The 21,885-nt window shown below is 30.9% G+C and overlaps 1 long non-coding RNA gene across 1 annotated transcript; it reads right to left on the reverse strand.

Moving 5' to 3' along the window:
• Nucleotides 1-1,371: 1,371 nt before the first annotated feature.
• LOC140436912 (uncharacterized) lies at nucleotides 1,372-4,161 on the reverse strand. Its single transcript, XR_011950323.1, has 3 exons — nucleotides 3,756-4,161; nucleotides 3,311-3,376; nucleotides 1,372-1,530 (listed from the first exon to the last, which is right to left on the reverse strand). It is a non-coding gene; the product is annotated as an uncharacterized lncRNA (long non-coding RNA).
• Nucleotides 4,162-21,885: the final 17,724 nt, after the last annotated feature.

Raw genomic sequence — 21,885 nt, forward strand, 5'->3', positions numbered from 1 at the left:
ATTACATTTCTAATAAAACTGTAATAGCCAGCTTAATCAATCCTCAAATTCAAATGTGAATATCATCCGCTTTGTACACTTCCCGTCATATAAAACTGGTACACTTTTTTTCCCAATGTAAACCTGGGTTCAGACTGGATACAGTGGTTCGTGAATTAATTCGCTGTTGCCATCACAGATAACGGAATTGCACTAAATCTAATTGAAAAAAATAAAGTTATTATTAGATAGGTATTATTTTTATCATTAACAATAAAAAACCGTATTTAATAAATTTAATAACCAGAGATAGGGTTCAGCTAGTATCCAAAATATTTGAAGGATCTTTAAACCTAGATTATTGGCACAGGAACATTGGAACGCATCTACTGTATCTAATTTTTTACTTGAATTACCTAGCGAACACGAACTGCATTTTGTATCAATAAGTTTAGTCACAGGCCAACTACCAAAATTAATTTATTATTTATTATATGAACGATAACATTAACAAAAACTAACATTATACTTTATCCTACGTAGATTATAAAGTGACAGATCCAATACCTCACTGTAATGTTTTATTATAATAATTTAAAGTTATGTCTAGATTGATTTTATCTATCACTATATTTGAATTGAAATATTTTCATAAATTATAATAAAACACAAATCAAGGTATGAGTACTTAATTGAGATAATGAAAAATTACAAAATTAATATGAGAATTTTTTAGGATGCATGTTTAAACAAATTTAATGTGACTAACTGATCGAGAATGCTCGATGTTTTTAGCTGATGAAATCAGCCCTGCTTTTAGCTGATTTTATTTAATATTTTCGTTGAACTGGCAACAGTGCCCTAGAAATTAGAATGATACATGTGACAAGATCAACTTACACAACTTGAAAAACATGATTTTCGGTAATAAGAGTTGTACCATAGTATATACCCCCCTAGTAAGGTAAGTGCCGGAGAAAAAGTGGGGAGAGAGTTTCTAGCGCCAAATAAGTTCGGAATCGGGAACTAAAAATTTAGCGGCAAATTCAAAATGTTGGTTCTGAATTTAAGGCGGGAAATTCAAAAAGGATATACTGAATTTTAGGCGGGAAATTCAAAAAATAAATTTCTGAATTTTAGGCGGGAAATTCAAAATGTTCCGAATATTATATAGAAAACAAATATAGTCATAAAATAATAAATAAAAACTTATTCTATGCCAAAATATATTCTCTGTCCAAAAATGTAGTATACACTTATGCAATTTTGTATACCATAAATGTATAACATATCAGATAGAGACATATGTTTTGGCACAGGAAAAGTTTTTATTTATTATTTTGTGACTATATCTGTTTTCCATTACATTAAAACATCAACATAAAAAACAGATATTCTTAAAAATTTATTTATTTCTGTAATTTATAAAATTTGAGGAATCACAGAGATATAATAAATTATAAAGATCGTCATCACTGCCATTGTGATGGTCTTCACCTGTATCCACGAAACTAGGCTCCATTCTGAACTTAACCATCTATTCACTGCAACCTGCAAAATGATATATGGAATTACACACAAGCAGCAACCGAAATAAGTAAGCCCTACCTGCGGAGACTTGCATACCCATATGGACATTCAGGCATACAATTCATTGAGGTGAGAAAGATTGGTCCTAGTAAATTAGGGACCACTCCTTCGAGCCCCAATGCTCCCCAGGCTTTCCTCACCCTCCCCCCATACCACGCTGATGTGCTATGGGAGGCTAGTTTCATCTATATATTTACTGAATAGTGCAGAGCAGCATGAGGCTCTTTAGTCTTGCTATGCTATTTGTATGTTTGTGTATATATATATATATATATATATATATATATATATATATATATATATATATATGTGTGTGTGTGTGTGTGTGTGTGTGTGTGTGTGTGTGTGTGTGTGTGTGTGTGTGTGTGTGTGTGTGTGTGTGTATATGTTAGAGATTTATTATGTATCTAATGTATTTTACACACAAACATATATAAATAAAAAATAAACTATGTTTATGAGTAAAATATGTGCCCATGTATAATTAAAGTAAAATATGTACCTATGTACTACAATGGCGAGTGAAATATCTCATTCATTTACAATTAAAATGTTTTGAAAACCTTTGTAAACAAAGAGTAAGTAACATTCTTTCCAGAACTTACATCAAAGGAGAATTTTTAAATACACAGTGTTCACAAATTATATGCAATTTCTTTGAATTTCATGAATTTGTAACTAAGTATAATTAAAGTAAAATATGTAACTATGTATAATAAAAGGAAAATATGTGATTATGTATAATTAAAGTAAAATATGTAACTATGTACTACAATGGGGAGCGAGACAAGGACATAGCATTTCTCCCAAACTGTTCACCCTTGTTCTATAAGACAAGGTAGATACAGATGAAAGCAATTGTGAAAGACCTAGATTCAGGAGCAGATGGATAATGTTTGATGATGAAGATATATGTAAAACAATAAAAAGAATTTTAAAGATTCCATATGAGTCCAGTAAATAGGAAACACAATTTTATTTGTTTACAACAAAATGGAAGTATGAAACTGTAAACAAGAATGAATAACATACAAATTGTACAGTTTTATACTGGAAATAATTTAATTACACTTATGACCTGTACTTACAAAATTGTTTTCTCCTACTTTCATATTTTCTGTGAGCTACTAATTTCATAGGATCTATCATAGTGTAGTCTGGTTTATTTTTAAGTAAGTTAATAAACTTCTGGTCTCTGCCATTTACAATTGCATTTACACTTTTACACCACATATACAGAGAAAGTCTAACAATAAATTTACATATATTTATACCTGTATTTGAACGGATTTTACAGTTGAATGGTGAAAAATTTAAACAATTCAATTTCAATGAAATCTGTATCCTCTTTCTTTACTCTAAATAACATATTATATTTACATTGCTCACAGGAAACCTTCAATACTTTCTTTGCTACATATCCTGCAACATAGGTTACAGTACACCTTCCCACCTGAGTTCTCATAACATTTGAAACTGAAAGAGGAAGTGAAACATTCACTTCAGGTGCCAAAGGTTTACAACCTGGTAATACCTCACCTGTTAAAAAAAACCTAATGCATCTAATGCTCCCTCACTAACATCATTTTCACAATTGCTTTCAGGTGAATGAAAAGATATAAAATTATTTATAAGCAAAGCTTTGAAAGTGGTTATAGCATCTGGCACACTTACTGAATGAAAAATGTAAAGACATATTTTTATAATATATTACCAAAGAATATAGAATATTTAATATTACCATGTACGTCAATAAACCTTATAGTTTGAGTTTCTTCTTCTTCAATATCTGCTGCATTCTGAGAGCCTGAAATTTAAATACAATATTTTAACAGAACATAACCAATAAATAAATCTGTTGGACTAATAAACAAACAAGTACTAGATATCTTGATCTTTATCATCATCAGAAATGAACCCAAATAATATGTTGCCCAGAAGGCCCATCAAAATTTATAATAATTAACTACAATTAATATTCATAATACTTATATTAAAAATCAAAGTCATATTTGCGGAATACAATTAAGTACAATTAGATTTATAAGTTTTGATGATTTTAAAATATATAAGTAAGATTCATATGATAGGATTAACATTAATTTAAACAATAACAGTTTAAACATACAAAATATTATTTAATTTAAGTTTGCTAACAAACATTTGCTATGAGGTACAGTGCTTACCTATTGCTGGTAAAAATCCACTTTATCTTCGTCTGTAAAATGTCTAGAGCAAACACGAAATTTATTGTAAACAGTAAGAGGTGTATATTCTTTTTTATACTATGGTATAATTGTTTAATACTCCTCTCTTAATTACTTTCAACCATTCCAACGTGTCCATTTCATTTTTCGGATTTGGAAAACGAAATCTACTGCTTGTGTGGTCCTTACAACCAGGAACACAACATGGTTGGCTTTTTCTTTTCTTTTATTTTGTTCCATTTTAACGATCAACAATCATCAACAATCAATAAGATGATTACAACAAAGACAAAACAAAACAAAATTCAACTTGCAATATTTCAATGGCGTACAATACAAATAATACAATACCAACAGACCAACACAAGACCAACCTTCATTCTTCAACTTCAATTCTTCCACACGGCACATGCGTCTCATACCCCCACCTAGAGTGACTGTAGCGCCGCCGCCATTACGTACGACTGGAATCGTCCAAACAAACTTCCCCGCTGCCCTATCTCTCTTGCACTACTATTTCTTTTTATGTACTATGGAGTTGTACCAGTTTTTTATGACGCGAACGGTACCAATACCACAGTATATTGCTACTCTTTATATTGCTAATAAATTCTTGTGTCAATTCGTGTGTTCTTAAAAAATTGTGTCACAACACCTCAATTGTCATTTTAATAAACATGAAACCCGCCAATTTTTAAATTGGGACCCACCCACCAACCAATCACGCCAAACCTAGGCTGTGCATTAATGTAGTCTCTTGAGCACGAGCTTTGTGTACTTAAGCTCGATTTCGTGCTCGAGATCCGTTTATAAAACACAAAAACGACTCAAGGTCGACCTCAAGCATCGACCGATAAACTCCATTCGCTTAGCTCGGGCACGGGCATATTTTGACAGATTCATTGTCGGAAACCTAACCTACAACAAACAACACAACAATTCCTACTTCTCAGTATTAATAGCTCAAGTATTCGCGATTGAAACTGAATGTAGAGGGCAGCTCGATTGCAGTGTCATGGCCGATATAAATGGTATAAACAAACATAACAGTCTAATGTTTACCATTGTTTTTGGATGTTTAGTTTGGTTTAAGACGAGTTATTTTTATTATTTAAAAATGGAAATTAGCCTAATGATATCGTTGAGTATTGTGGTGAGGCAAAGAGACCATTGGTTGAAGGGGAAGCAGTTTTCAAGTGATGAATTCTTAAATTTTAACTTTAATGGTTGGAACTGGCTTGTGTATTGGTGAATTTGTATATTTTTTGTATAAATATTTTGTGTATACCTGGGAACCCATAGTATAATGTTCTGTGTAATGTTTGTCTTATTAATATATGCATTATTTTATAAAATTATGCCTAATGTTTTTTATATGTTAATTTTTATTTTATACTATTTTTTGACATATGTAAGGACTTTATTGTATATTAACATAAATAAATAACTTGAACTTGACTTTATTTACTTTATTTAGTTATTTATAACTTTATTTATTTATTGTCTTTATTGTAAGATAGTTCATTTGATTACACGAAATCAACCTTAGCTTGAGATTACCTGTCAGAAAAGATCATAGCACATGATTTGTCTTTAAAAGATTCCATAATAAATCATGACTAAAAAACCTCATGATACTATCCTAACATGGTAAGTATTTGTATTTCTGTTATTTATGAAAATAAATTATGTATTCTCAATATGTTATTGACTAAATGATAGCGGTATTTTCTTTTTATTGATTTTCTCAACTTTTCCAGTTTCTGCTATTTGTGTGATATTAGTTTGTATTCAAGTTAATTATTAGTTTTTTGTTAAACTTTATTAATTATTATCCAATGTTATGCTTACTTTGAAAATTTTTATATATATTTTGTTTCAATGTAAATGGTATACCCGTTAATAAATAAATAAAAGTTTAGGAAAGAGAAATAGGGACATATATTTCCCTATTTCGCAATAGGGGAGGAACAGAACAATATCGATTTGATTTAAAATACTTTAACGTAGTCATAATGCTGAAATTTACTAAAAAAAAATTAATATTTCTATTCAAATCAATTGCTGTCTGGTTTGTTTATACCACTTTTAGTAGTTTAAATTTATTCCGCCAGAGGTCAGATACTTTGTTTTCAATCGCGAATACTACTATTGCAGACTTCTTTCTTTGAAAAAAGAAGAATTATTCCAAATAGTGGAAGTGTATTCGCGATTGAAACTGAATGTAGAGGGCAGGTCGATTGCAGTGTCATGTCATGGTCGATATAAATGGTATAAACACTATAAACAAACATAACAGTCTAATGTTTACCATTGGTTTTGGTTTTTTAGTTTGGTTTAAGACGAGTTATTTTTATTATTTAAAAATGGAAATTAGCCTAATGATATCGTTGAGTATTGTGGTGAAGCAAAGAGACCATTGGTTGAAGGGGAAGCAGTTTTCAAGTGATGAATTCTTAAATTTTAACTTTAATGATTGGAACTGGCTTGTGTATTGGTGAATTTGTATATTTTTTGTATAAATATTTTGTGTATACCTGGGAACCCATAGTATAATGTTCTGTGTAATGTTTGTCTTATTAATATATGCATTATTTTATAAAATTATGCCTAATGTTTTTTATATGTTAATTTTTATTTTATACTATTTTTTGACATATATGTAAGGACTTTATTGTATATTAACATAAATAAATAACTTGAACTTGACTTTATTTATAACTTTATTTATTTATTGACTTTATTGTAAGATAGTTCATTTGATTACATGAAATCAACCTTAACTTGAGATCACCTGTCAGAAAAGATCATAGCACATGATTTGTCTTTAAAAGATTCCATAATAAATCATGAGGAAAAAACCTCATGATACTATCCCAACATGGTAAGTATTTGTATTTCTGTTATTTAAGAAAATAAACTATGTATTCTCAATATGTTATTGACTAAATGATAGCGGTATTTTCTTTTTATTGATTTCCTCAAGTTTTCCAGTTTCTGCTATTTGTGTGGTATTAGGTAGTTTGTATTCAAGTTAATTATTAGTTTTTTGTTAAACTTTACTAATTATTTTCCAATATTATGCTTACTTTTAAAAAATTTATATATATTTTGTTTCAATGTAAATGGTATACCCGTTAATAAATAAATAAAAGTTTAGGAAAGAGAAATAGGGACATATCTTTCTCTATTTCGCAATAGGGGAGGAACAGAACAATATCGATTTGATTTAAAATACTTTAACGTAGTCATAATATAATGCTGAAATTTACTAAAAAAATTTAATATATCTATTCAAATCAATTGCTGTCTGGTTTGTTTCTACCACAGAATTAGTGGTCTGTGGTTTATACCACTTTTAGTAGTTTAAATTTATTCCGCCAGAGGTCAGATACTTTGTTTTCAATCGCGAATACTAAACCCATGATACTATGAATAACAAGATAGGATCTTCCCGTAGCACAAAATCGGTCGTGTTCGCGCATGCCGTCATTGGAGACCAGAATTTGAATTCTTGTTAAAGTTAAATGGGATTTTTATACATTCTGTGATGAAATTATTCGATTAGCAAAATAATAATATTAAAAAAAGGTTTAATAATTACAATAATCGTACACAAAAGGATATCTCCAAACTATTTATTAAAGATTATTTATTGACACATACAAAAAACTGACATTACGAACGTGCAGGTCTCCAATTACGTCACGACTTATGCGCAATATCTTATCTTCTTAATCATAGTATCATGACTAAACCCATAAAATTTTTCCTGTATATTTAAAATATATTTGAGTTGTTACAATTTAACATATTTTAGTAAATATTTGTATTATTCGCATTGTTTATTTTTAATATAGTTTTATTAGATTGTATTTAATATAGTTTTATTGCTTAATTCTTTTGTTAGTTCTATTTAGTTAATTAGTTATTTTGAATTTTATTATTATGGATAGTCAAAGTTTTCCATTTGTTCCATCAGCTAATGCGTTGGTAAGTTTTTCTTACGCGCTATCTCAGAGTATGTTCTTTAAAAGTTAATATTTTTAGATGAGTAAGGATGCTGTTCCTAAATTACAAGGTAATGAAACTGCACAGCGGTTTATTCAAAATGCCTATCATTTTTTTTTAAATTATTTGCCGAATGAAACCCCTGTTGAGATAAGTTGAGGTAACGCTGTTAAAATGTTACAAATGTTCTTAATATTAAAAACATTTCAGTTAACATCCAAATGTCTGAAGGTCTCAGAAAAAAGTGTGCGGAAATATAAAGACGGTCTTAATACAACCCTCACTTTAAGAAGAAAAGTCGCAAAAGAAAATTAACGACTGACTTAAATCATAGTGTCAAAAATCAAATTCGCTTAGAAATTTATCGCATGTATGAAGAAAGTAAGTTTCTATTTTATATAAAAAATATATTTTACAAAAAAGTTAGGCAAATTTAGTTTATATCGTTAAGTTGCGCCAAATGTAGGCAACCAACTTAAAGTTTTTAAACTTTATTATTAATTAATTCTGCTAGAGTAAGTATAATTTTGTTTTGTGTTGCTGATTGAACCTATATTATTAGTAATTAAATAATTACATAAACTGTCAACTATCTGAATTTTGCATGTATTTTAGTTTGTTTGAGTATATAGTTGTTACGGCTTCGTATATTGACACTCTTTCCGAGAAAATTTACAACTCGGCAATATAAACTACCTAAAAATTAATAATTGTTTTAGAGTTGCCTCTTACAATATCTAGTCTGCTGAAGGTTTTAAGAGACAAATTTATTTATGAGGGAGGAAAAACAAGCCTCTTTCTGATCTTGAAAGAAATAGGATTCAAATACAAAATAGACAGGCCACAAAAACATTTCATGGAAGTTCCTCACGTAGTACAGATGAGGCATAATTTTTTAAGGATTTACCATGAAAATGACCAAAGGGGAGTTTACAAAAAGCCCTTAATTTTTATAGACGAAACATGGATATTTTCTTCTGGATCCGTTAGAAGATCTTGCAGGATGGGACAAATAAAGGAATAAGAAAAATAAGTGGTGATGGTATGAGGTAAGTAAATAAATATGTTTTCTTATATAATTTATTAATTCTCTTAACTGACTAAAATGGTTTTTTTTTTCTGTTCCAGGACTTTAGTTCCAAAACTAATAAAGTATATTTTTTACAGAAAGCATATTTCCATTACATGTAAAGAAATTTGTTTTTATTAGATCGAATTATTTGTGTTGTAGGTACATAGTTTTACATGCAGGCTCAGAGCATGGGTTTATAAACGGAGCAAGTTTAATTTTTAAATCGGGCTCCAAAACGGGAGACTATCATGGAGAAATGGATGTTGATATTTTCGAGGGTTGGTTGGAGAAAGATCTTCTACCAAGATTGGAGGAACCATCAATGATCATCTTTGATAATGCTAGTTATCACAGTCGGCAAGTAAATAAATGGCCAACCCAATCTTGGAAAAAAGAAGAATTGGAAGGATGGCTTAGAAGTAAAGGCATTCTATTTCCACTGCATACTTCTAAGACAAATTTATTAAATATTATTAAAGCTCTTCGCAGATCTCCAAAACACTATGCTGTTGATGAGATAATTAACAAAGCTGGTCATGAAGTACTTCGTTTGCCTCCCTATCACTGTCACTTTAATGATATTGAAATGGGGTGGAGCCAAACGAAACGTTTTATGATCAGCACATATTGGGGAATAAAAATGTTTTAGAAGTTTGGGCAACAGCTATCAATAATGTAACTAGGGGGCAGTGGAAAAATTATGTTCGCTATACCCATAAAATAATTATAGAGAGTTACGAAAAAGAAAAGGTTGTTTTATCAACCAAAGTGCAGCCTTTCGTAATAGATATAGATGAGGAAACCTTTTCTGACGAAGATAAGGAAAATGTTGGGGATTAGTTTCATATGCTCTTCGAATGAAATCATTGACTTTGTTTTATTTTTGAACATTCATGTTTTGACTAGAGGTTTTATTTTTCTTTATTTTAAAATTATTGCAAAAATATGATTAATCCGGTGATAAATTATTTAACCTTACAACTAACAATATATAATAAAGCAAACAAACATAACTAATCCTTTTCATTAGATTGTTTCAAACTTTTTTTCTAACTTTCCTCTTAAGTCTAACGTCCAAATTCTAAATACCATTAATATTTATAACTTTGAATGTTCTTTAAATATATATAGGCATGTAAATCCATATTAATTAGTATTATGGATTCGACTAAATCTCAGGTTACTAGAGGGAACATTTAAGTAAATTATCTTAAACAGTTCAGGACAATGTCTAACCACTTAAAAGTTTATCTAAAATACCAAACCTGCATAAACTCACCTTTGCTTAAAACTTTTCATATGCGTTGATTCTAAATCACTATCGTTTGTATGTATCGTATTTAATTATATCAAAATATTTAAGAGCATTACTGTCAATAGTGTACTCTGAACTAACATTTTTATTTCATTTATAAAAAGTTATGTGGTTACATTTAGCTACATTCAGAAACAAGTTGTTTTACTCAATAGAATTCACAACACATTGAGAAAAAAATGCACTAAATAAATTTTAAACATTTGCTAAGAAAAAAAGTCAAAATTTTTCAAGTCAAGTAGTGATGAACAATAGCCACTGTGTGGTACAATAACATAAAAGCTTTTATTTACTAACTTTTAAATTCAGTAGGTACATATCATACTCCATTATACTAAGCTAAACATATTGCTTACAATCTTGTATAATTGATCAGTTGACTTAATTTTCAAAATTTGCTGTATCTTGTAACTAAAAAACGTAATTTGTTTATTTTTAACCAAGAAAAATGTATGTGCTATAAAACACCAATTTAAGGTTGCTGAGATATAACAATTTAAATTTGTTTTGGAGACAAATTTAAATTGGACCGAAAAATACTGTCATAATAGGCGAAACCAAATATTAGTAGATAGTAGAGTAGAGTAAATTTTTATTTCCATAAATTTTTCAACATAATTGAACAAATAACGTCACATTATTAATCACAAATTAATATATATATATATATATATATATATATATATATATATATATATATATATATATATATATATATATATATATAGATAGATTAACATTACAAATTTAATATGCTGATCAGGGAGAAGGATAGGCTAGGCACTCCTCTACAAAATAAGCTCAATGTGTTAACTAGGTAGTATTTGTATTATTTATTAATTGAACTTGTTTTCTTGTCTTGAAGTGAAAATCTATTACTTATATTAGTAGTGTATACTACCTCAGTGTAATTATATATATATATATATATATATATATATATATATATATATATATATATATATATATATATATATATATATATATATATAAATATGTTGGAAATATCGGGTATGTGGTCTATATTAAATAAAAAATCTTTGTTTTTTCTAAAGCTCAATATTTCGCCATTTATTTGATGGCTTCATCGGGAGTAACTGTAAAAAACAAACATTCAAAACACTGACGTACACTTAGATTTACAATACTTACAGAAATTAAAAGATTATACACATAAATAAAATTGAATACTAAAATAACATTATTGTTGATGAAACTGTACATTTAATAAAATGCATGTAAAAATTTAAAATATCTTTGAGCACGTTCGTTAACAATAAATAAGATGGAACAAGTAAAAATTATTTCAAAATGCAAAAAATAACAATGTAAGAAAACATTAGAGGAATAGTATTTCTTTAATTAATCATTAAGGCTAGTTAGTATGATTAATCATTAAGGTGAGTGTAGTTTTAAATTTTGTTTAATATATTGCAATATATGTTGCTTAATTGCCCCGTGTCTGTTTTATAATTTAAAGTTTGTTTATTTTTGTTAATGTGGTACATCTCCAAAAATAACCTACTTTTGTAATTTTCAGTCTGTGCCAAAATACGAGTATTGTTGTAGTCTAACAGATGACCGGTGTTTTTGTAGTGCTCAACAACTGCGCAAGAATTTTTTTCCTAAGCGGCAATCACTTTTATGCTGTGTGATACGTTGTTTTAGCCACTGCGATGTATGGCCAATGTAGCTTTTTTCACATACTAGACACGGTATTTCATATACCACATTACTCCTATATAAGGTTGGTACTGGGTCTTTAATTTTAGAAAAAAGTTGTTTGCTATTTATGGTATTGTATTTAGCTATATTAATATTGGAAACATCTTTAAATATGGATACGACAGACTGGGTTAGACCGTTATTAAAGGGGAGTTTTTTGTATTTGATTGACTCATTGTTAGAATCAAGGACAGGACCATCATAGAAATTACTGCTGTAAATGAGTTTTTTTAAAATATGTTTAGGATAGCCGTTGTTTCGAAAAATTTTGTATAATATGTCCAGATTTTTTTGTAACAAATTATAATCAACAATGAACATTACCCTGTTTTTCATACCCAATACTGTATTATATTTTTGACGAGTGGTGTGGTTTGAAAAGTAATTCATATACCTTCCCGATGCTGTTGGCTTTTGGTATCAATCCAATGTCAGAATATTGTCATTTGTTCTTATTACCTTTGTGTCTAAAAATGGTATACTAAGATCTGTCTCGGTTTCAATTGTGAACTGAAGATGTTCATTAAATGAATTAAAAATGTTTAATGTGGTATTGATGTGATAAGATGGAACTGCACATATGATGTCATCGACATATTTATATATAAATGGCAAAAAATGCAAGAAGAATGCTGAATTCTTTACGAAATTTTATAAAGCTAACCAGCAGATCTGAAGAATTGTCTGTGAACTCTCTGAATTGAGTTTAGACAACTCTATAGATAGAGAACAACTGAATTATCAATGTACCTAAAGTACTGACTTTTTTAATGCAATATTTCTCATTTTAAGGATGTTTTAAAAAAATGTTAATTTATAATAAATAAAAATATGTTCTTTTTTAACTCAAAATTAGTATGAATCTCAACCTCTTTAACCTCAAGTGGAATTAAAATATGACAACAAAAAATGGTGAAATTCCATAAGTTGAAAACTCAATAACTTGAATTTTTCCCTTAATGTTTGACTTCCGTAGGTTCTACTGTGTAACTAAAAAGTTAGAATTATCCATTATATAAATAACTATGTAGTTTATATTGTTTATGGTTTAGAAAATAAAACACAATAAATATTATTTGCAGTTATTGCAAAAAGGTGATCCATTATTTATCTTTACAATTTAACGACTGTTTGGTTAGATTCCTTCATGTTTTGTTCATACTTTCTTTTCACTTCATATATTAACTATTAAAAATGTTTACGTCGAAATTGATCATTACTTTATAGTTAATGTTGTCTAAAAAGAAAACTCTGAAAACTTTTGTTTTCTACATCTCCATAACTTTTATTATAATTTCTTCCCACTACAGCTATTTCAGCATTTTGCCTTTCTCAATTGATGACAAACAAATGTCTGCTGTGTCTACACTTTATAGTCTCTGACTGAACAAATAAAGGAGGGGAAAGCTGTATGTCTCAAATTGGTCATTCAGAATTATATCTGTATATTTTAATACTTTCACTGCCATGAGAAGCATGTGATACACGGGTAATAAGATTTTACAGCTGCGAGAATCAAATATCGAATACACACGCATTTGTAATGCTCACACATTACAAATTATGAAAGCTCTGAGAAGCAATTGTTCTCTCATATCAAAGTATCGTTAATGTAGTTTAAACGTAGACGGCTGTAAGCAACAGAAACTATATTTGCCTATGAAATATGTGAACCAATGTTTGATTCTCACAGCCTGAAAAGTGGGTTACTGATAAAAACTACTCAAGTCAACTATTATATATTTATTTTTTAACGAAAACTATTATTTAAATACATTGTTATTTTAATAAAAAATTACCAAAAACTTTATATATTAAAAAATATTGTTTTCATTACACTATTTAGTTTCTCTTGTTTTTTTTAACTCATTTTCACAGTATAAAGAATATCTCTCTGTTTGGCGTTGTGGTTTGGCGCTTAAACATCTATGATTAGGCGGTTTTATACCAATTTGCCAATAAGCAAGCACACACAAAATTTTAATTTAAATGTTTCTCATTTATTTTTAAAAATCTGTTAAATTGTTTTAAAAATCTGTTCGTTAGAACACCATATTTAATTACCTAAGACTTTGTTTTAGAAAGCAATTATGGATTCTGTCTATCCATCTACTTCAACAAGTCCTATTCCATCTACTTCAACAAACTATGAAATTAACTTAGTAGCCTGATCTTTGCAGCAAAATATTTAAAAATGTGGAATTACGAAATCGTCATATCAAAAGAATACATCAAATAGATGTGTCGAATAAGAAAATAAATCACATTATTTGTCCCGTATGTGAACAAGAAACTAATTTAAAAAGCCATGAGAACTTACGAAAACATCTAAAGGAAAACCACCAGGTGAGTATTGAATTAATAACTTTTGAATTTTCTAGTTTACAAGAATATGTTATGTTAAACAAAGAGCAGTTCATAAAAAGGAGTATAAGATATTATACTATGATTGTAACAGAAGTAACTTGAATGGTAGGTCCAGTACTTTGTTACTTCAAGTAATTAAAACTTATACTAATCTATATTTAGGATATAAGCCCAACTATAAAATTAGGACAGAGAAATCTGGTGGATCAATTAAAATTAAAGGAGTGTGTCCCTCCAGGCTGATTTGCAAACGGAGAGATCAAGGACAAGTTTCAGTCAGTTATTGGAAAACACATGCTGGACATAAAGAGGAATTAAGAACCATGCATCTGTCAAAAGCAGAAGAAAAAATGATTGTAGAGAAGTTAACATCTGGGGTGTCATCTAGCAGAATTTTAGAAGATTCAAGAAAATTGAAAACACCAAAACTAGAAAGATATTGGATTTCGGTGGTTCGGTTTTTAAAGTGAATATTTGGATTGTAAATTTACTAAATTTTGGACATATAAACATAAAAGTGTAGTGTATTGGAAACTGCTGTTAACTCTTGCCTACGAGTAAGCGTAAATGTAATATTTAATATCTGACTATAATTGTTGCATTGAACTGTTTATTTTGTTTATCTTTGAACTTTTTTGTGCTCATTAGTGAAACACTATATATTTTAAATCGCCTTTCGCTTTACGCCAATTTTACAGGCAACCAGTAATACGAAATGGTGTGTTGTTGTTATCTAGATACTGGCCAATAATTACAACCACTATGGATAATCCTAAACCTGTTGCTTTTGACTACAAGGGCAACCAAATTGAACAAACTACTTCAAACGTAACTAAATCAATAATGTTAACGAATGACGGAGAAAACAATACACCTACAACTTCATACGTTGCTGCAGCCAAAACAAGACCTAAACCTATTTTTCCAAAAAAAGAACAAGCAATTATCATACATTCTCATCCCAATCTTGTGTTATTGGACTACGTTAAAGCAGTTGGAAACATCGTTAATCCCAAAAATGTTTGTTTTGCATCGAAAATATCAAACAACCGAGTGTGTATCTACTTATCAAAAACCGAACTTGTAGACCAGCTTGTATTAGAGCATTCCACTGTAACTGTAAATTCAGTTGAGCTGAGTATAAGAAGACTAATTTCTCCAGCTAAGAGAATATTAATATCAAATGTCTGTCCATCCATACCTAACGAGGTCATAGAACAGGACATCAAAGATTTCGGACTTCAAATGGTGTCGCCTATATCATTATTAAAGGCAGGTATCCCAGGAGATGAGTACTCGCATATTATGAGTTTCAGACGTCAAGTCTACGTTATTCCAGCTACTGAGAACTACGAGCTTCAAACGACACTTTTAATACAGCATGAGAATATTGCATATAGAATATTCTTGTCTACAGATCGTATGGAATGTTTCCTTTGTAAACAGCCTGGACATACAGCAAACAAATGTCCTAACACAAACAACCTCATTGCCGCAATCAAATAATTTATCATCAACATTGTCAACAACTACAATAGTTGATACAAATTCTGAGAATATTCAAGCAACTACATTATTACCAGCACCAGGTGTCAAACGACTGCATTCATCAACTAATGACACAAATTCTCTTGAAGACCAGACATCCGACGTTGATGTAATGTCCCCTCCTGAGCACTCCTCCAGCACTGATAAACCAAAATTAGTTAAGAAGAAACCTAGGATGCAGTCCACAAACGAAGCTATTCTATCAGACAACACAAAGACAATTATACAAAATCTCTGTAACACAAATCCGAATGACTATTCGTTAACAGCTGATCAGATTATTGCATTCCTCGAGAACTCATTTGGCAACGGCAACCCAGTAATCGAAGCTCTGCAAATTACTACAGATATACAGGTCCTGTTGGACGATATGTATAAGATATATCCTTCTTTAACAGAAAGATCTGTTAAGGGTAGAGTTACTAGAACAACGAAAAAATTAAAGAAATATTTAACCACAGATAATAGCAACGCTGAAGTATCACAATCATCAACTGACGACGATTATCTCTCAGATACATCACAAAAGTCCCAAAAATCTACCTTTTAATTACTTAGTTACTTTTCAAATTAATTCAATGGAATTGTGACGGATTCTATCCGAGATACGAAAGAATCCAACAATTGATCGCAGAAACAGAAGCAGATTTTATATGTTTACAAGAGACAAACTTTAAAGATTCCAAAATTGGACAACTTAAAAATTACGAAGGTTACTGTCGTGTTATCGAAGAGGGGTTACAAATAATAGTCCTTACTTCACATAAACATCAGTTTATTCTCAACCCTAAAAACATACATCCATGCCCGAGCTTCGGCAACCTTCACATAACCTGTCTAACCTCCGTCATCCGTGTTGCCTAACTCCTGCACCTATATCTTAAACTAGGCTAACAACACATCTCCCTTTTTTTATAAAAGATCCCTGTGTCACTGATGATCTTATACCTAAACTAACTTAAACTACTACAAACATAATCTGTTAAATGAACCGGTTTCTTCACAAGTCTTTTTGGCCTGCTAGGCTTTACGCACTCAAAGTCCGATACACTATCAGTGTCACTATCACTTTTATCCTGACCCGATGGAGGTAAAACATGATTTCCACTTTGTTCGATTTTGTCCGGAAATACACTGGGTTCCCCCCTACTACTTTCCTCCATAATTTTACCCTGTATGTCACCATTGCTTTGATTAGAGCAAGGCATTAGCTTTGTGTTACTAGAAATTGGCGGAACATAATCATTTGAGGATTCTGGTTGGGTGCTCAATACAGGGAAACAGTAGGGTGCATGAATCAAATGCCATCTATTTCTTCTAAATTTCCCAGTCTCAGTTTCAATTATATAGGACCTGGGTTCCTGACAGATCGCAACAACTTGCCCATATTTCCTGATATCAACCACCCACACAGAATCACCAACCTTAAGAGGATCTAAATCCTTGGCATTGTGTCGCTTATTGTAGTTTTTCACTTGTTTATCCTTTATTTCGTTCTTTTTATTTTCAGTGTTTAGTTCTTTTGAAAAGTTTAATAAGCTTGGACGCTGGGGCAAGTTAGATCTTAATTTTCTATTCATTAATAATTCAGAAGGTGAAACACCACATTCGAGGGGTGTACATCTGTATGCTAACAATGCCAAACTTAGGTCCTCTTTTTTATTTTTCTGAATTAATCTTTTTGCAATTTGTACAGTGCGTTCCACTCCACCGTTGCTCTGTGGCCAGTGTGGACTGCTCGTCTTATGAACAAAATTATATTCTTTTGAAAACTTTATAAATTTTGATGAAAATTGAGTACCACAGTCGGATCTAACTTCCTCTGGGATACCATAACGAGAGAAAATATCTTTAAGTTTAGGAATAATGGCATCTTCTGTCATATTGGTTAAAGTAAAAATTTCAAACCAATGTGAAAAGTAGTCAGTGGCAATCAAGTACCACTTATCATAACATTTAAACAAATCAACCCCCAGTTTTTGCCACGGCCTTTGTACAGTATTGTCTTTATGAAATGTTTCTCTATGATTTACTCTGTGTTCAACACATTGGGGACAATGTGTGACTAGGTTATTAATCTGGGATGACAAACCCAGCCACCAAACGCTCTGTTTGGCACGATCTCGACATTTTACAATTCCCATGTGGCCTGTATGAATAAATTCCAACACCTTGAGTTGAAGACTCTTAGGAATGATTATGCGAGACCCTTTTAAAAGTAATTGTTCCGAATAGGAAATTTCATATCTATATTGATAGTATGGCAACAATTCAAATGGCAATTTAGATCTTTCAGGCCAAGAAGACAAAGAATATTCTTTTAGTTTTTTACAAATATATTCATTTTCTTGTTCTGTTTTTATTAAATTCAAAAAATAATCTTTAATTGGTAAATTATGAATAATTGACTGCACATATGCTGCAGTTTCTGCAGTTAGTTCTTTATTAGCTAACGTATCTGTTTGTAAGGGGGTCCGACTTAAAGTATCTGCTACAATTAAATTTTTTCCCGGCGTGTAGATTACAGTATACTTGTATCGCATTAAGCGCATTCGAAATATTTGCAAACGTGGCGTTAACTCATCTAAATTTTTAGTTTGCAGAATTTGTAGTAAAGGTGTATGGTCTGTTTCAAAAATTAGGTTAGGAACTCCTGAAATAAAATCGTAAAAATATTCTGCTGCCCAGGTAAGTGCAAGAGCTTCTTTCTCAATCTGAGCATATCGTGTTTCAGCTGAGTTCAGAAGCCTAGATGTAAAAGCCACTATTTCCCGAGTATGATCTACATTTTCTTGAAATAGACATGCACCTATACCAAAACAACTTGAGTCTGCACTAACAATTATGGTTTTATTAGCATCAAAAAACGCTAGATTTGGAGGGCTCTCTAACTTTTGTTTTAAAGTGCTGAAAGCTTTATCTTGTGCTGGACCCCACAAAAAGTTAATATTTTTTTTTAGTAAATGTGTTAATGGTTCAAGAATCTCAGATTTATTATGAATGTATTTTGCAGCAAAATTAATCATACCCAGCCATCTTAACAGCTCAGTCTTATTTTTTGGTTCAGGAAAATCACGGATAGCTTTAACCCTATCTGGATCAATTAATATCCCTTGCTCAGAGACCATATGACCCAAGTATTTAGCTGTTTTTGTTGCTATAGAGCATTTGTTTTTATTTAGTGTAATACCTTCCTTATGAAGTTTTGTTAGGACTGTGTTCAAAATATTGTCATGTTCCTCTATTGTCCTTGCATGAATAAGAATGTCATCTATATGGACAACACAGCCTTCAATGCCAGTTAAGATTTTTGAAAATCTCATAGTAAAATACTCTGGGGCACAAGATATACCAAATGGAAGCCTTTTAAAGAAAAATCTGCAAAAAGGTGTTATAAAAGTTGTTAACAACTGACTTTCCTTATTCAATTTTATTTGGTAAAACCCACTTGTGGTATCCAATTTTGAGAAGAATTTAGACCCTTTCAACTGTGCTAGTGTATGAGATATTTTCCCGAGAGGAAAATGTGACCGTAACACGTTTTCATTAAGTTTAGTATAGTCACCACAAAGCCGTACACAATCTCCCTTGTCCACACAAACAATTGGGCTGACCCAAGAAGTAGGATCTTCAATGGGTTCAATTATCCCTAATTTTAGCAATCTATCAATTTCAATTCTTAATTTTGGTAACAGAGGTAAAGGAACAGTTCTGGGAACGCTCTGTACATAAGCTTTAGCATCTGGCTTAATTCTAATTGACATTTCTATTTGAAATTCACCTATATCACTAAAAATACCAGGAAATGTTTTAGCAACAGACTCTAAATTAAATTTTGAAAACATATTAGTACTCTTAGATTGATTACAATGAACAACATTGCAACTGATTTGATTTACCTGTTTAAGCTTACATTTAGAAAAATTTAGAACATTAAACCTAATGATTGACTCTCTGCTTAATATAGGTTGTCTCAACTTCCTAATACAATATATTGTTTCATCATTTGTAAAACCGTCATAAGTAAATTTTATATGTAGCTTACCCACTGTGTCTAATTTATGATCGTCCGCTGCACCAATTGCATCACATGCCACAATTTTACCCATATATTCTGGAGGTAATTTTTCATAGGGAAAACAGTTAACATCTGCTCCTGTATCCACAAAAAAAGGTACCTTAAATTTGTCATCCAATAAGATGTCTACATACCAACGATCCTTCTTGTCTAGGTACACTTGGCCAATAAAGGAATCTGTATGTACCACTTGATTTACTGAATCCCTTCCTTCGTCGTCTGTACTACTGCTACTGGTGGACCTTGAACACTTAACAGCTCTGACAGCTTTCTTCCTGCACATCACACTCCAATGACCTCTACGTGAACAAGATCTGCATTCAGAGAACTTGGCTGGACATTTCTCCCTATTTTTACATGTAGGTATGCCACAGTATCCACATCTGTAACCTTCCTTAACTTTCTCATGAGTTGTTTCTTGTTTAGCAAAACTCTTACCTTGATGTCTTTTATCACTACGCTCCCTGTAGTCCTGTTTAACTGCACTAACTGACTGCTCCTGTCTCATAATTCTATTTTGACTATCTTGAAGTTCAGCTTGGCGTGCTATTTGTATTGCCTTCTCTAGTGTCAAACCATCATTTAGTTGCATTCTTTCGCTCACCTTTTTATCAGCTATTCCGATAACAATCCTGTCACGAATTAACTCATCTTTAAGAGCTCCATAGCTACAGTGCTCTGCAAGAGTATGTAGACTTGAAATAAAGTTTCCCACAGGTTCTCCTGGCCTTTGTACCCTTGAATTAAATTGAAATCTCTCAAAGATTGTATTTCTTCGGGGAATAAAATGATTGTCGAAAATCTGCATTACGTCTTGAAAGGATGCATTCTCCCCTGGTTGATTTTGAAGTAAAATATCTTCTGCTTCATTTCCCATTAAATACAACAAAAGGTCTAGTTTATCCTTGTCAGATTTTTGTCCAAATCCACTTACAGACATATATCTCTCTACTCTTTTCTTCCATTGGTGCCATGTCTGGGGCTGTGTAAAATCAAATTCGCTTGGAGCCGAAATGTTCGCAAACACTTCTTTATTTATTTGGATAGGTGCTAGCAGTGAACGGACTTTGTCTGCCTCAGAAACTGATGAATTCTTGGGCAAGGAAAATATCGAAGGGCATGCTGCAGATAGAGAATTAGTAGCTAAAAAAATTAACAAGAGGTAAAATTCATTTAATTTTTCGTTTGCATTATTATAAACTTGAATAAGCAATTTTTCTTTCATTAATCATTTTATTTTTAGGAAGCATTATGTGGGGGATTTTTCCATGTCGGACTTGGACTGCTCAAGAAAAAGAAAAAGGTACATGGAATCAGTAGACATGTATATAACAAAAAAAAATACACAAATTGACACCCTAAGAAAATCTACCAAAAGATGGAAACAACGAGCAACAACATTAAACGCATTGGTGAAATCATTAAAAGAAAAACTGTATGTTACAGAAAATGCTGAATCTGTGTTGTTGGTAAGTTTTCTTTCACATATTCCATAAAGAACAAAATTAAATTAAAAAATTAATGGGAAACTCCCAGTAGTTGGCTGTATACCATTGTTTAAAAAACTTATACAGAAGCAAAACACTTCACATTTGTATGTAGGTATAAAACATTTAATTTAAAACATTTTTAAAAAGTGTCATCAAAATTTACACAGGTGCATAATGTGATGTTTTCAATCTCGTTCAGATCATCCTCAGTGCCTTCTTTTGTAATTGAAGCTAACACTGTGAAGATATAATTCTTCTTGAATTATATTTCCTGTCACCTCAGCCAGTTGGTATTTGTCGTTTTAACTGACAAGAATCACATGTTTAAGTCGAGCAAAGAAACATGTTGCTCTTTAAGTATTAAATCTTTATCCAATGTCATCGACATATGGTCACATTAGAATTTAAATTTTGAAACATGTAAAACCATATATTGATGTCACAGCTATTTTTTTAGTGTTTTCAATTACAAAAGCAGGCACTGAGGATTATCTGAATGAGAT

This window comes from Diabrotica undecimpunctata, chromosome 3 (genome assembly GCF_040954645.1).
Source record: "Diabrotica undecimpunctata isolate CICGRU chromosome 3, icDiaUnde3, whole genome shotgun sequence".
Classification (NCBI taxonomy): domain Eukaryota; kingdom Metazoa; phylum Arthropoda; class Insecta; order Coleoptera; family Chrysomelidae; genus Diabrotica; species Diabrotica undecimpunctata.